General features: G+C 34.3%; 1 long non-coding RNA gene across 1 annotated transcript; it reads left to right on the top strand.

Moving 5' to 3' along the window:
• Positions 1-8,325: 8,325 nt before the first annotated feature.
• On the top strand, positions 8,326-14,380 carry LOC123527696 (uncharacterized). The gene is made up of 3 exons (XR_006681795.2): positions 8,326-8,597; positions 10,189-10,293; positions 14,261-14,380. It is a non-coding gene; the product is annotated as an uncharacterized LOC123527696 (long non-coding RNA).
• The last annotated feature ends 3,015 nt before the right edge of the window (positions 14,381-17,395 follow it).

The following is a 17,395-nucleotide window of genomic DNA, read 5'->3' as shown; positions in this document are numbered from 1 at the left end:
CACAGTATAAGCCTCTTTATTTTGTTACGAAGAACAAACTCTATTGTATATCTCTCAAACGGAATTCGAGTCGCACAAGAAAACCCGCCTCACAAAATTTAACTAGGACAGAAGGAAACGTGTTTCCGTAGCCAATGTATAACATATTGTAATGTTCAGACTATTCCTTAAAATACTAAAACAAGAGGGCCAAGATGGCCCAAGGTCGCTCACCTGTGAAACACATCATGACAGTGTAAACATGTTCCCAGATGACACATATTTGAAGTTGTCCTAGATTTCATCAAGGAAATCATTCTGACTAAATTTTATGAATATCCAGTGTAAAATGCAGCCCCTATTGTGCACACAAGGTGTTTCTTTAATTTGAATGGGTGACCTAGTTTTTGACCCTAGATGACCCATTTTCAAACTCGACTATCATTCCATTCAAATAAACATTCTTCCAAATTTCATGAAGATCCGGTGTAAAATGCAACCCCTATTGCATACACATGGGTTTTCTTTGATTTGACTTTTTGACCTATTGTTTGACCCAAGACGACCCATATTTGAATTTGACCCAGATTTCATCAAGGCAATCATTCTGACCAAAATTAATGAAGATTAGTTGAAAAATACAGCCTCTATCCCATACACAGGGGTTTTCTTTGATTTGACCTAGTGACTTAGTTTTTTATCCAAGATGACCCATATTCAAAATAGTTCAGGATTTCATCAAGGCAATCATTCTGACTAAATTTTATGAATATCCAGTATAAAATGCAGCCCCTGTTGCGTATATATAATGATTTATCTTTATTTTGACCAGGTGACCTAGTTTTTGACTCCAGATGACCCACATTCAAATTTAATCTAAATTTCATCCAGACATACATTCTGATCAAATTTCATGAAGATTTGGTGTAAACTGCAGTCCCTATTGCATACACAAGCCTTTTCTTAGATATGACCTAGTGACCTAGTTTTTGGCCCAAAATAGCCCATATTCAAACTTTACCTAGATTTCATCAAGGCAATTATCTGGCCAAAATTCATGAAGATCAATTGAAAAATACAGCTTCTATCGCATACACAAGGTTTTTCTTGTTTGACGTAGTAACCTAGATTTTGACTCAGGATGACCAATTTTTGTAATTTTTGGCCTAGATTTCATTATGGTAATCATGCTGACAAAATTTCATGAAGGTCAGTTCAAAAGTACAGCCTCTATCGCATACACAAGTGTTTTCTTTGATTTGATCTAGTGGCTTATTTTTTGAACAAAGATGATAGATTTTCAAACTTCTCCTAGATTTCATCAAGGTTATCATTCTGACCAAAATTCATGAAGATCAATTGAAAAATACAGCCTCTGTCTCATTCAAAATGTTTTTCTTTGATTTGACCTAGTGACCTAGTTTTTGACTCCAGATGACTCATTTTCAAACCTGTCCTAAATTTCATCAAGGTAATCATTCTGACAAAATTTCAAGAAGATCAGTTGAAAAGATGCAGCCTCTATCCCATACACAAGGGTTTTCTTTGATTTGACCTAGTGACCTAGAATCTGACATAAGATGAACCATTTTCAAACTTCGCTAGATTTCATCAAGGCAATCATTCTGACTAAATTTCATGAATATCCAGTGTAAAATGCAGTACATAAGGTTTTTCTTTAATTTGACCTGGTGATCTAGTTTTTGACACCAGATGACTCACATTCCAACATAACCTAAATTTCATCCAGACATACATTCTGATCAAATTTCATGAAGATTTGAAGTAAACTGCAGTCTCTATTGCATACACAAGCTTTTTCTTTGATATGACCTAGTGACGTAGTTTTTGACCAAAGACGACCCATATTCGAATCTGACCTAGATTTCATCAAGGCATTCATTCTGACAAAATTCATGAAGAACAATTGAAAAATACAGCTTCTATCGCATACACAATGCTTTCTTTTATTTGACATAGTGACCTAGTGTTTGATCCCCAGATGACCCATTTTCGTATTTGGCCTAGATTTCATCAAGGTAATCAGTCTGACAAAATTTCATGAAGATCGGTTGAACAAAACAGCCTCTATCGTATAAACGAGGGTTTTCTTTGATTTGGCCTAGTGACCTTGTTTTTTGAAGCAAGATGACCCGTTCTTTTAGATTCGCCCAAAAATACAGCCTCTTTCGCATACACAAAGTTTTTCTTTGATTTGACCTAGTGACCTAGTTTTTGACTTTAGATGATACATTTTCTAGCTTGGCCTAGATTTCATCAAGGTAATGAATCTGACAAAATTTCATGAAGAACAGTTGAAAAATACAGCCTCTACTGCAAACACAAGCTAAATGTTGACAGACAGACAGTTAGACAGACGACAGACGACAGACAGACGACGGACGCCGGACATCGAGCGATCACAAAACTCATGCATTGCTCAGGTGAGCTAGAAACGGAACGAATTCAAGCATGCTGAAGCACAAAAAAATTAGGGTCAGATAATTAATGACACAGAATAATGACGTAGAAAGCACATCCAACTATGTTGAAAGCCATTAAAAAAACAAAAACAAAAAACAGTTATAATGAATTCATATTTAAATAGTCTCCAACAAAAAAATTGACATTTTAATGTTTGTTAAAAGACGTTTCTCACCAAGTTAAAAGTTATTTCATACACCGAATGACTTGACACTCAATTCTCGATCAAATTATTTTTTAGCTTCTAGCTAATTCCAACCTAGAGATTGTAAATATCCATTTAACACAAGACTATGTGCAGACCCGCAATTGAGACTAATACATCGACAAACAATGTCAAGCTTCTGCTAACGCTATTTAAGGCTCATGGCATACCCTAAACCAATATGAACCTTAACCCGTGTTAGACAGCTGAAAAGGAGCGAACCATCAACCATCAAGGATAGTAGACTTTTTACCTCTCTACACAGAGCACTAACGTAAACATGACTAATCAATTTACTTGATACCATTCTGAATAAAAATATTACTTCCGAGTAATACTATTAGATCTACTTTAATACATATGGCTTTGGTACACTTTTACTCCCATAGTGCAGTTTCGAATTAGAATCATTATTCTATGAAAAGTTATCAAGCCGCAACAAAAATTAATGTTAAAATGTATCCACCAGTGTGAGTTTTTTTGCATTCAACAGAACAGTAATTACCAACGATGCTAACACTAGAATGTCTGACCCGGTAGGTATTTCATTTCATTTCATTTATTAAGTACTTCTTATCAGCAATAATCTTACAGAATCCCTCATTATTTTGATTGTTTGTTCTTCCAAAGAATGATCGTAGACCTTCATACACAACAAGACTACTGATCAGTCACTACATAGCCTTGATTGTGTGCGTACAACATTCTTCTATTGTCCGGTTTCCGCGGTGTGAAACAGATTTGCATGAAGGAGCCTGAAAACAGATGAACAGAAACAGCAAAGATTTCTAGGATAAGATTATAAACAGATGGGATGGGTGGTTGATATAAATTCGGTGAAATCTATGTTGTTCCATTGCTGAACAGGATGGAAATGCCAAAACAAAAGTGTCAAATCCAAAAACGAAATTCAGGCATTTTAGCTAGTGCTTTATCAACTTGCTAAAGCTCTAAATTAAGTATCAAGTTTCAACCTCGTGTCGTTTGAGTTTCCTTCTATTTCTATGTCACAGCATCACACAAATATTCTGGACGTGTAAAATATAGTCCACTATTTATTTCTCTTTTTTTATAATTTTGGTATTTTGCGAGTGTGTGATCAACTGAGAACTACTGTTTTAAAAAACAAAAACAAGCATTCAAAACAGTCGGAATCACACCGCTCTAGGGATAAGGTTAGGAATTAGGGTAAGGGGTTACGGTTTAGGGTTTAGGGTTAGGGTTAGGGTGGAAATTGGCCCCATCCTCGGGAAAACTTAGTTTTACATAGAGTTGTATGGGGAAAAACATTTAAAAGTCTTCTTGTCTTGAAGCACAATGCACAGAGTTTAGGCATTTGGCATATAGCATTGTTTAGTGGACCTCTACCAACATTGTTCAAATCATGACCGGTCTATGCACAATAAAATGTTGATTCTTCAGATGTATCGGTTGAAATATCATTCAATAAGCAGTGGCTATCAGTCCTTTTAGGGCTTTGATTCATTACAGAACACACATAAAATGCAAAGGGGAACAACTAGCGCGCGACTAAAAGCTCAGATATTGTTCTCGTCGCTACCTCCTAACTAAAACAGGGGGTCCATGAAAAATAAACAGGTCTTTTAGGCACAAAATATTAAAAGGGGTGTTAACCAAAAAGATACTGACTGAATTGCGAACAGTGCAGATCAGACAGCAGTTTACACTGGTTGCAAAGGCAGAATCAATTGTGTAGCTTGATAGGGTTAAAATTCAATTTCACAGTAAAAAAATTAATTATGGTTGGTAGTAGTCTGGTACAATAAGTACCACTACAGTTCTGCAACCATTCTTGCATGCCTGGCAGGATTTTCTGGTGTTTTTGTCGCTGTTGTAAAATCTCGTCATACAAATCCAGATTTAAGATGCCTCTCGTACTGTTATCTGTGAATAATAGTGTAAATTCATACACTATGATAAAATAGTGCTTCAAAAAAATCATTTGCTTCTTTTTATTCCTTCTTTTAATTGAAGTATACGGTACGCAAGAAAAAGAATCTATCACTAGCTTACGGTCTGGCTTTCGGGTAACTGTTTTGCAATAACTCCACAGAACCTAAAGGATCTGATTAAAATATTTTCCTACTGATGCTACGCACTTGATCGGAGGACAGGCTATTGAGACTCACGTTCACCAATCAGAGCCTTGCTTTTAGCCTTTTGAAAGTGAAGGTAGGTGTTTTGCTAGAAGTTTTTAAAAATCTATATTTAATCTGGGGTTTCATTTATCACGTACGGGTATGTACAGGTTATTTCTAATAAGAAAGCTATAAAAGCATATAGACACACGTGAAAATTAGTTTTTATCATATTATTTTTGTCCCTTCAAAATGAGTTTGTTAAGGGTAAACTGCTGAATTATAAAGCTTTGTATTCAACTATCGATAAGTACGTGTTCCTCTGCAGTGTAATGGTCAATAAGGTAAGAAAATAAATATCTGTTGCAGCGGCGGCCTGGGTTTGAATCCCTATTCGAGCGTGATTTTTTCGTGAGTTAACTTTTTTGATACCGTTAAAATTATTTTTGTTATGTTTAGAATATGACGAAACTTTTATGCTAATGAAAACTTATTTTAGCCAAAATCTGAGTACAGTCCCGTTTAGCCAAACGCTTGTTGAAACGAGTCGACTGATTGGTTCAAATATAATTAGATTGGTGGACAAACCCTTCGGCCCTAAATCCCGGCCTGGGAAAAAATGGCAATATCGGAAGTTTGATTATACAGAAAGATGAATTTGAATGGGCTGACATCAGATCTAACTTTAAGGAAGATCAGGAACTTTATTCAGAATGCTGCTTGAACAGTTATTCTCGAGCCTAATAATCCCACCTAAAACAAGCAAAAATTCACATCACATTACCTAGATCCAAACACGGTTGTACATGTTCTCTTAACATGAAACTATACATACGTAATGAAATACAAAAATGTCCATATGTCCTAGTTGACACAACTTTGCTCATTCGTCGCGATTTAACAGCCGTATAGAAATAGGCTGTGCAGCAAAATGTCTAGGAGCACCTCAAATATCCCCTAAGCAATATTGTAACGAAACTCGTGCTTTTCCTGATATTTTTGATAGAATTTTGCAAATATTATTATCGTGTATCCCTTGCAACCTTGGACACAGCAATTTGCTCATTAAGGATTGAAAGGAACATTTTATGAAAAAAAATTAACTACAGTACATATCACATGAATGTTTGTATGAATGGGGGATACACTCCCAATTTGTTGACATAATGTTGACGTAATACGGTCAATTTTATAAATAGAAAATGATGACCAAAAATATGATGTCGGTGTTAATTTTATGAATAGAAAATGATGACCTAATATATGATGTCATGGTCCAGTTTATGAATAGGAAAATAAGCATGCTGCATTGATCAAAAGAAAAATGGTCAAAACAAACATTGTCAATTTTATGAATGAAAAACTAAACATTTTGTCTAGTCGCTAATTCCTATATAAAACCAAAGTTGCGGTTTATCAGTATTGAATGATGGCCCCGTTGAAGATTTTTAAGCACGTGTTTTTGTTTGTATAGTGGCTTTATTGCATTCCATTCATACAATTTTACATCCAGACTTTTGAAATAATAATCAAAATGGTCAAAACTAGTTATAGTAACTGAATCAGAGATTCCTTCTCCAATGAAAATAAGAAAAATGAAAGAATGAGGGATTCCTCCTCACCGGGAGGAGATAAAATGAGTAAATAATGGGTTCCTCCTCCCTCCCTGAAAAATGAGAAAAAAAATGAGTGAATAAGGGGTTCCCCTTCCCTTGAAAATAAGTAAAAATCACAGACACTTGAGGTTCGGACCTCCACACGCCCCATTCTCCTCCGCCCCTGGTTAAGTTTAGTTAATTTATTTTAGCATTTTACCATATATTGAGCATAGGTGACGATCATAAAATGCATTTTGTAACATTTCAGCGTGTTTTTAAAAAATGTATTTTTACCATCAATGTTCTTAATATTACAAGATATGAAACATCGCACGAACAATGGAAACACTTGCTTGCGCTGGACCCTCACTTTGTGTAGCGCATGTCATAAACCGGGTACCAAAATTGTTACTCTTACGGCTATGTTAAACCAGATCATCACTTCTTTATGTAAACAAACCTCGTGTAACACGTGCTGAAGCGATAATCCGGTATAATGCAGTCGGAACGGTATCAATTTTGGTACCCGGCAACGATATGCGCAGTTCAAAGCAGGGATCAATTCGCTAGGAAGTGTTCCATAGAATTTAGATTGACTGATTTATATTATTTATTAATTTCTCGTCGGAATACAAATGACAGTTGTCGGGACCGGTGTCATTTGACAGAATGGTAACAAATCTGACGATTGATACCAGTGATTCATTGGTAAGGGTTCATTTAAAAGTTTAACTGGCTATTTTTTCCCTAGTGTTTGTTTGATGTTTCATATCTTGTAGTATTAAGAGCATTGATGGTAAAAATACATTTTTTTAAAAACACACTGAAATGTTACAAAATGCGTTTAATGATCGTCATCTATCGTCAATACATGGTAAAATGCTAAAATATATTGGCTAAACATAACCAGGGGCGGAGGAGAATGGGGTGTGTGGCGGTCCGAACCCCAAGTGTCTGTGGTAAAAATGAGTGAATGAGGGGGATATCTTCTTACTTAGAGGAGGTAAAATGAGGGAATGAGGGAATGAGGGATCCCTCCTCCCTAGAAAATGAGTAAAAATAAGTGAATGAGGGGCTCCTCCTCCTCCCTGAGAGGGGGTAAAATGAGTAAATAAGGGGTTCCTCTTTCCTAGAAAATGAGTAAAAAATGAGTGAATGAGGGGTGCCGTTTGCCCAAGTTGTTTTCTATCTAAATTTGTTCATAGTTACATCGATTGCTCAAGTTGTTTTCTGTCTTAAATTGTTCATAGTCGACGCCGGTTCTTCAAGTTGTTCGGCATCTAAATGTGTTCATAGTTGCCATCGGTTACTCAATCTGTTTCGTTTATCTAATACTAAGTTTATTCATAGTCGCCACCGGTTGTTCATAATGGCTTCTCCTTCTAGAGCCTATCAATCAGTTTGTTTTGTGTTAGATATGGAGGATACTCCAATTCCAGAATTGAACCCCTATTTCTTAAGAAGTGTACTATGTAGAATACACTGAATGAGAATCAGTAATTTAGTTGACGAGACCAGTCTCCAGGTAAGATTTGTACACACGAACTTCCGGTTGTACAGCTAGTAGACTAACCATTGTGCTATAGATAATTCTCAAGACAGCGACAAAGCCTAGATCAGCAATTATAACGCCTAATTCCGAACAAAAGGTAGCCCAGATCTGACATGTACATTCGTCTTTAAATGGCTTTGCTAAATGAATGGGAGACCATCGAAGTATGTGTTTGCCACGTAAATTTCATACCAGTATTTTAATTTCGTTTTAGATTCGCCGATAAAAGTATTTCAATACTGTGTGTAAAATTCTTTCAACTAATTATTGTATATATTATGCTGATCTGTCATGGAATAAGTAATAGGGGAAAAGAAAGATTTTGGATGTCGCTAAGATATATGACCAAATGACTAGTAGGGCTATAAATCAAAATTACCGAAATGCAAATAAAACCAGGGATCAGCCGAAAGAAAGCCAGATGAGAACAATAAAACGGCTGTGAAACGCCGCTTCGATCGTTAAAGGACACTGTTAACCTTTATCGATATTTTGTCGCTGGCGCCTGAAGTTTTCAAACACGGACAATTAAGCAGTTGCAGAATTATTTTAAAAATCGTCGTTTAAGTGTTTGGATACAAAAACGTACACCATGCTTGAAATGTTTTTGAGATTACTGCTAGTGTTTGCAGCTTTGTGGATGGTAGCAAACGCGTACGGTAGTTACTATGATTATGGTGGTATGTATATTAAATACGATCCGTCACTTTCAAGCAGGGGCCTGTTTCACGAAGCCTACTTAGGACAAAGTTCTAACTTAGGAGTCAATTGTTTTACGTATATCATCTTAAGCAAATTCATCCTTTCTATTTGGCTATTCATAGAATATGTGCTAACAAAAATAAGATAAGAAACTGCCTTAAAACCTGTCCTTAAATTGAATTTACGACATGTTTTTGAAAGGATACAAGTTAAAAGTGCGTAGTCAGGAGAGAAGGTAGGATGAAACTTATTAACTTTTGTGAAATGGCCTCTGAACACTAAATGTATTCGCACCATATTGTAGAGATGCATTAGTCAACGTTCTTTGCGGACGCATGGAATCAAGAATAAAGTGAAAGTGGCTCGCTCTATTGACAAAATTTCAATCTGTTCTTTAAATACATTTCAATATAAAATCTTAAAATACAAAATCGTAATTATATAATTGTATCACATATGAATTATATTCGTTGGGGGTAATTAACCTTTACCCTGCTAAATTTCTAAAATGGACTAGTCCATCATTCAATTGGGGCAATACCATTGTTTAAACTAGAAATCATGGATTGTTAATTTTTCAAACTGAAGTTGCTTAATATTGCATTTCATGAATTAATTGTCTTAAATGCCGACTTTTGCATTCTGTAATCTAAAATTGTTTCACGGTTTTGTCCTTGATATTGCATTTGTAGGTGTAGTTATCAAGTGGTTTGTTTGTATTAATCTCGAATTTTACGTAACTGAATCCTTGACTAAAGATTTGCATCTCGTCGACTTCTTGCATTCGTTTTACTCGTAATAAAATTCCCAACTAGACTCTGCATAAAATAGGCTTTAGAAATATTAATAAACTTAAAATGTAAACACCAAGTCGACCCGGAACAGTACAATGTTGTATTGTAATGTGATCCAGTTCCATTTCTAAGACAAAAAAAAAGCTGGACCAATGGTATTGATTTTAGCTCGACCATTCGAATAATAAGTAGAGCTATTACCCTGACGTCGGCGTTATTCGGCATGGTTTATTTGAAGCACTTTTCCACGGTAATACTCGTATATGTCAATTAGGGCTTTTTAGGGCTTGTCTAGCATAGGTGACCATTTTTGACCTTATGTGTGGCACATATGGTCTTAATCTTTAGCCTGCTGGGAGCAAGTGACTCTGCCTTTACTACTAGTGCTGACCAAAGTCAGCTGTGCAGTCTGATCATAGTCAGTATGTTTTAGATAAGCACCCATTTTAACAGTTAATGGTACTGTCCAAGTTGAAAGATGGAAAAGTTTATTATAGAACTTTAGCAGGGTAAAGTTTAAACTGTTTATTTTTCTTTTAGAGATATCAACTATAATTTAGATTTCTAAATTTTATTTTGGTTTTATGCAGATTTTTTTTATAAAATGTATGTATGTTTCAAAACCAGAAATGCGTTTACATAGTAAACAGTTAATAATGCAGGGTGTAAATATCAAAGTAGTACGACTTCTAAATAAAAGGTAAATTGCAAAATTATTTATGAAGAAGGTTTGACGTGTAAATGATATAACATTTCAATGTAATTCTATAATCAGGTGATGACTATTGGGGGGACAGCTATGGTAGCTATGATGGATACGGTGACTACGGCGGATATGAAGACTGACCAGACACTTACTAGACCAACTGAATCTAAAACGGTAAGTAGAAATTTCCATCAACTAATCTTATACCTTTTTTTATTTTCACAGGCTGAGGGTTGATATGATATGTTTGACATGGATATGGATGAAAATTTTGGGTTTAGAGGAGCCATGAGTCTTTGGGATTAGCGAATCTGTGATTTGTGCTTATTGTGTTGTCCAGTGTGAGTTGTTTTTTACGTTGTTTGTTTGTCAATATAAAACTGTTTATATACTGTTGCAATTGGTCTGTCTGTGTCAAACACTTCTTTATGTATAGGGCAATCCGTCTAAGTTTAGGCATGTAACAAAGGCATCTCATTACAGATTTAACAAACATGTCCAATGAGCTGCAGGAAATCACGTTCTTAAAATCTGGTATTTTTATTTATAAAATGATACTAAAAACACCAGTCTTGCTTTCCTTCTCATTGTGAATTGTAAACTCTTTGAAAGTTTAAGATTGATCGATGACAACTGAAATACATTGAATGTTCTTTTATGTAACTCATATTAATAATATTGTGTAATGTCTTATCTATGATGTTTTTGTAATATATTTTTACTTTTTCCATTTTCTTTTGTTGTTGTTTGTTTGTTTTTTCTTTGTTGTTCTTCGTTATTTTGTACGCTGCATGTATGTCATTTACATGTGTCTGCGCAAGCATGTATTTATATATTCACAAGGAATTTAGAAATATTGACAAAGCTTGTATCAAATTTATTACCCGGTAATACATTTTCATTCAATACAACATGGGGTTCATGTAGCATTCCAATTGCATGTATGTACTATTTACAAAGACTAAATTCTGTTTTTCGAAAAGCAAATGGTTGCTTTGCCATTTTCGACTAATTAGGCTGCAGTTTCTTTAGTTAAAAGTCATTTTCAGCCTGTCGGAAATCTACTAATTAAAAATATTTTTCAGATTTTAATAGTTGTTCGATTTATAACATAGTGAGAAGTTTAAAGATATAGCATGCGCAGCTTTCTTTAAAATATCATGTCATTAAATTTTTGGATCTTAAATTGTCTTGTTGAAATCCTCAATTGACCTCTAGATCGTATAACAACCTCCCAAAAAATTTTTCTTACTGACAGGTTATATGTTTTGGAAACACGTAAAAAGTATTTGATTTTAGTAACTATTCCATTAAAAAATTGAAAAGCGTTGTAACGGAGTAATGGAGGTAAACAGCCTTCATGATGAAACATAATAAAAAGTATGTATTTGTGGTCATGAACGTAGGAAAATATTTATTGCCGCGTTGGCCCTTGTTCGATACCCGACATTGACATTTTTTCTTATTTTGGTATTTTTAAGATAGTTTAAATAAAAACCCATGTACTTTTATGAAGTACTATAATTCATGGTATGACCATTTTCAATTTTAAAGTTCCTTTAATTCGGCAGTTGATTTGTAGCAGTAATATTTTTTAAAGTTTGTGCTATTATGGCAAAACACACTGTAATGTTTATATTTAGCAGCGACTTTATTTTTATATAGAGCATTTTGTTCAAAGTGATGAAATACAGGCTTAATACGGATAACTTTGATAACAAAAAAAAAAAAACTTTATATAGCAGTGGGAAGTTAAAAAGTGAGGAACTAGTTGTCATACACAAAGATATAATTTTCTAACATGCAACAGCAACCGTGAAGCAAAGGTATGTACGGAGCGTGTGAGAAAAGCTCTGTTTATGTAGATATTTAAACGTAACAAATGTGCGCATTAAGGAAATGCCACAGAGGAGAAAAAGAATATTTATCTTTGTCTCAGTGTGAAGCTTAAATATATCGTCATCGATAAGGGCGACGTGTCATTTTTTTTCCAAAATTCGAAGTATGAATGTTGGCCTAGTAATCTACTTACCATCCTCAGAATATAGGTTGTCACCATATGACTGTTTCCTAACCAATGAACATGCCAAAATCTTGTGGGAGAAAAACAAAACAAAACGTTTTAAGACTGGTTTGTGAAGGGAAAAACGGTTGCTATAATTATAAAAAAGTACGTATGGGGTCACATGATTTAATGATAGAAAAAGCAAGACTTTATGAAAATAAAGTCGATAAGAACAACGCAAATGTTGACATTGAGGACGAATTTCATTCCGTTATGAAATGCACGTTATATACAGATACAGATATATAAGATATGTAAACGATGTATACACTTTTGTAATATGTTTGTCTATTCTCGCCGTATGTATATCTGGGTTTTTTTTCTTGTTTTTTCTGTTTTGTTTCCTGATTTCTAATCTATATTTCATGTCTTATATATACTATTGCTGTGTAATGCAAATCTTATGTATGCCAGATATGTTAATATTGCATGTATATGTTGATAAGCTGTAATATGCTTAAGACTAATAAAAAATATGATATTAACTTAACCAAACAATTTGTGTTATCCAACCTTTGCTGAAAGGTGTTGGTCCAACACTCCACACTCCAGTTACAGTTTAAAAACGTGGGTTTGAACTGAATTGAAAAAACAAGATAGTAAGAAAATATGCATTTAGGTCATTTTATAGCCAATACTTATTTTCATACAACAACATCAAACCTTAAAAAGTTCGACATCTAAAAATTAATGTCACATATATAGCCTATATAGAATACACCAAAGGAAGGTGGATAGATATGTAATGCCGTAAATATGATTGGTTTTATAGGTACTATGGCACTACTTATTATGTCCTAATAATAACACAGTTCCAGATTTTCTTCTTTATTATTCTTTAGTGGAAAACCACACAATCAACAAGTAACAATTTTCACACGGTTATCCGTAGAATATAACAATTAGAAAAACGATTTAAGTATTAACAATTCTAGTGTTCTAGTGTAAAACCACAGTGCTTCTACTTGGAAATCCAAATCTATTCTCTTGAAACCTGCTGTGTTCAAAATATGAGCCGTGCCATGAGAAAACCAACATAGTGGGTTTGCGACCAGCATGGATCCAGACCAGCCTGCGCATCCGCGCAGTCTGGTCAGGCTCCATGCTGTTCGCTTTTAAAGCCTACTGGAATTGGAGAAACTGTTAGCGAACAGCATGGATCCTGACCAGACTGCGCGGATGCGCAGGCTGGTCTGGATCCATGCTGGTCGCAAACCCACTATGTTGGTTTTCTCATGGCACGGCTCATATATTCACTGTCAACATACAATAACTGACCAAATAAATGACCCTTATTGTGAATGTAATTAATAGTATAAACCAATCAAATTCAAGAATTCGTATATGGTAATAAAATTACAAGTATTAGGAAGTCTTAACATTTAAATTATCTATACGATCACAAAGATCATATTATAAATACATTTAGAAGCCTTTTAGCACATTCTGGGCTATCAAAGATTAAAGAGCATAAATGTGTCAAAGTTGAGACAGTAATAAAGTTTTGACAGCTGTAATGAAAACATAAAGAATTTTCATTATTTTAAATTTTAGCAACATAAACTTATTGAATAATTTATACTCATTGTAGTTTCTATGGTAAAAATATAATACATTTTTGTGCTAACTGATTTTTAACCATTTTTCTGATGTTTCACTGCACAACAGATAAATGCAGCGGGTAAACATAAATTTCGTTTTTAATTCTACTGATTCAATTATCATTATAAGAGTCATATATCAAAGATGTTGTAAAATTTATTCATTAAATTATTGTAGATGTATAATATATTGTAGAGATTGATGTTGTAAAATTTATTGCAGTTATTATTGTAGTCTGTAGATGTAAATTTATTGTAGATATATATCGAAGACGTTGTAAAATTAAAACTCACACTAAAGCAGAACAGTCCAATTAACTTGAATAGAGATCTACTACACATTAGATTTTGATATACAGGTTGCTTTTATCGTAAAATAAATACAAAATTGATATCATGTACAATGATAATATATGTATCAGCAAAATTGTTTTTCCCTTCGAATAACATGGTTCTTTTTCTCTCTCTCTTTCAGGACAGGGATTGAAATTTGAGACATCTTGGAAATGACTTGGCATAATGAATGAACTTTAAATCACGAGTGCCACTTTTATGTATTATTAACATATATTGAAATAAAAAGATAATTAACTTATATCTGAACTTTTTTACTTTTATGTAAAGAAGGGTTTTTGATTTTATATTTATTTTATCAATGGACCGTATATAACAGGTTATGACAGCTGCAGCAATTAGCCAGAGCCATTATTTGGAGAAAAAAATGGATAAAGTTATTAATGACTGATAATATCATCATTTCGTTGACACATGAGTTAGCTTCCGACTACATGCGTCATTCCCACTACAACTTATTTATCAGAATAAATGAAAACTACAACACAGTTTAGTGGGAAAAGGCCGCGACTTTAGTTAAAGATTTATCATGACAATGATGTTTTAAAACGTAAAACAGCTAAATATGTGTGTTGAAAATAACCTAATTTCATTTGCCCCAGCGAAAACTGAAAAGGAACAAATAAAATGTATTAATTAAATTAATTAAAGAGTACCTTACTGATAACATAAAACAGTATTCACCAAATTAACATTCTGATAATAGAAAATGAAATGTAACTCTTGTTCAAATATGTACTAATATTTATACGAGATGTAAACAGAACAATTCAAGCCTCTACTTTTTGTTACTGTTACAAAGAACGAACTCGATTGTTTATTTCTCAAACGGAATACGAGCCGCCCACGAAAAGCTCCTCCCCAATTTTAACTAGGACAGAAGGAAACGTGTTTTCCGTAGCCAATGTGTAACACATTGAAATGCTCAGACCATTCCTTGGAATACTGAAAAGCGGAACGAATTCAAGCATGCTAAAATATGTAACAATATAGTCTATGACTATCATTTCTTTTTAAATATTTCGTATGATTGCCATGCCAACCTCCGCAAGATGTGGGAGCAGAAGAACACCAATATACGTGCAAATGCATTCTATATACTAGTATGCACTTTATATAACAGTGCTTATGGTTTTAATTTGAAATAACACTGCTCATCATAAACGAATGTATAGTATACAGGTAAGGTGCGAGGAAGGTGACATAAGGTAATACTTGTGCACTTCACTCTGCACTGTCAAAAAGAGCATGTACAGAAAAATGAGAACTTTACTTACCGTGGGGGCGACCAACACTTGCGACATCAGACGTCTAGAACAGACCATAAACAGATCAAAGAAACTGAAAACTAATATAAAGTTGAGTTTCCACACTAAAGAATCCAAACTCCAGCACTGTGTTACTGCCCCTTATCGGTATAGGAAACACTGTCACCACGTATAAATTTTTAATTTTTTTAATTTTGTTGTACACAGTTTTTATATCAATAGTTAAATATCATATATATTTGCTTGTAAAACATAAAGCAGTAATACTAAAATTACTTCCTTTTTAAGTGTTGTGACGCGCACCTTCTAAAAATGTAAACAATGAAATTATTTTACGGAATTTTAAGTAGGTATTTTACGGTTGAGAACAGTACGAGAATTGGACGAATGGCATACTGCAAAATATAGATACATTGAATACTTTCATTATTTTCATAAAGGTTGTGATATAAATGTCAATTTGCTTTTACATTATGGCAAGCATTTGATTTTACCAGGTCGCCATTTTAGGACCACATGGTCGAACCATCATCACGTGATTTGCGTGGAGGCGGGGATGATTGTTTGACAGTATTCCTGCGCGGAGGTTGTACAAAATCCTAAAACATGGCAATGCCTTCAAGGCTTCAACCAATTGAGGTCAACCTTCGACGTCAGTTAATTAATGACACAGAATAATTACTTAGAAAGCACATCCAACTTTGTTGAATGCCAGTTTTAAAAAATCAATTATAATGAACTCAAATTTAAACAGTGTTCTGCAAAACATTGACATTCTTTTAAAAAAAAGAGAGAAAAAAGAACAAATTCTTACCAACTTAAAAGTTATTTCATGCACCGACTGACTTGACACTCAATCCTCAACCGAATTATTTATTGGCTTCCATCTAATTCCGATCGAGTGATTGTAAGCATCCATGAAACACAAGTGCAGACCCACATTGAGACTCATACGCCGACAAAGTATGTCAGACTTCTAATAACGCTGTTAAGGGCTCATGACATCCCCAAACTGTTACAAACCATGGCCGGTAGTCGACAGCTGGCGAACCATCAGCCAAGGATAATAGACTATTTACTACTTCTGTAAACATGACTTATCAATTAACTTGATATCATTCTGAATCAATATATTACTTCCGAGTAATACTATTAGATTTGCATTGATGCATATGGATTTGGTTCTCTTTTACTCCCACAGTGCATTTTCAAATTAAAATCATTATTCTATGTAAAGGTTATAAGGCCGCGGCAAAAATCAATGTTAACATGTATTAACCGGTTTGAGCATTCAACAGAACAGTAAATACTGATAGTGCTTACATTAAAATGTCTGACCCGGTAGGTATTTCATTTCGTTTTTTTTAATACTTCTTAACAGAATCCGTCAACATTTTGATTGTTTGTACTTCCAAAGAATGATCGTAGACCAAAATACATAACTAAACTACTGATCAGTCACTTGTAACATAGCCTTATGTGTTGATTGTGAGAATACAACATTTTACTATTGTCCTGTTTCCTTATGGGGTACGCTGCGGTCTGAAACAGATCTACCATGTAGGAGCCTGAAATCAGATGAACAGAAAAAGATTTCTACGATACGTTTATAGACAATACAGCAAATATAGGGATGGGCGGGTGGTATAAATTCGGTGAAATTTATGTTGTTCCATTGCTGACCAAGATTGAAATGGCAAAGCGAACGTGTAAATCCAGAAACGAAATTCACGCTTTTTAGCCTGTACTTTATCAGCTGGTTATAGCTCTTAATCAACTACGAAGTTTCAACCTCGTGTCGTTTGAGTTTTCCTTCTATTTCTATGTGACCGCACCACACAAAAATTCTGGACGTGTAAAAATAGTCCCATGATATTGGTATTGTGTGAGTGTGTGAGCAACAGAGGACTACTGTTTAAAACAACAAAAACAAGCAGTAAGGGACTGTAGAATATCTATGAACTTTATATTCACGTTCGAAAAATTCG

The sequence above is a fragment of the Mercenaria mercenaria genome, chromosome 14 (assembly GCF_021730395.1).
Source record: "Mercenaria mercenaria strain notata chromosome 14, MADL_Memer_1, whole genome shotgun sequence".
NCBI lineage: Eukaryota > Metazoa > Mollusca > Bivalvia > Venerida > Veneridae > Mercenaria > Mercenaria mercenaria.
This window is presented reverse-complemented; position numbering and strand designations above follow the sequence as displayed.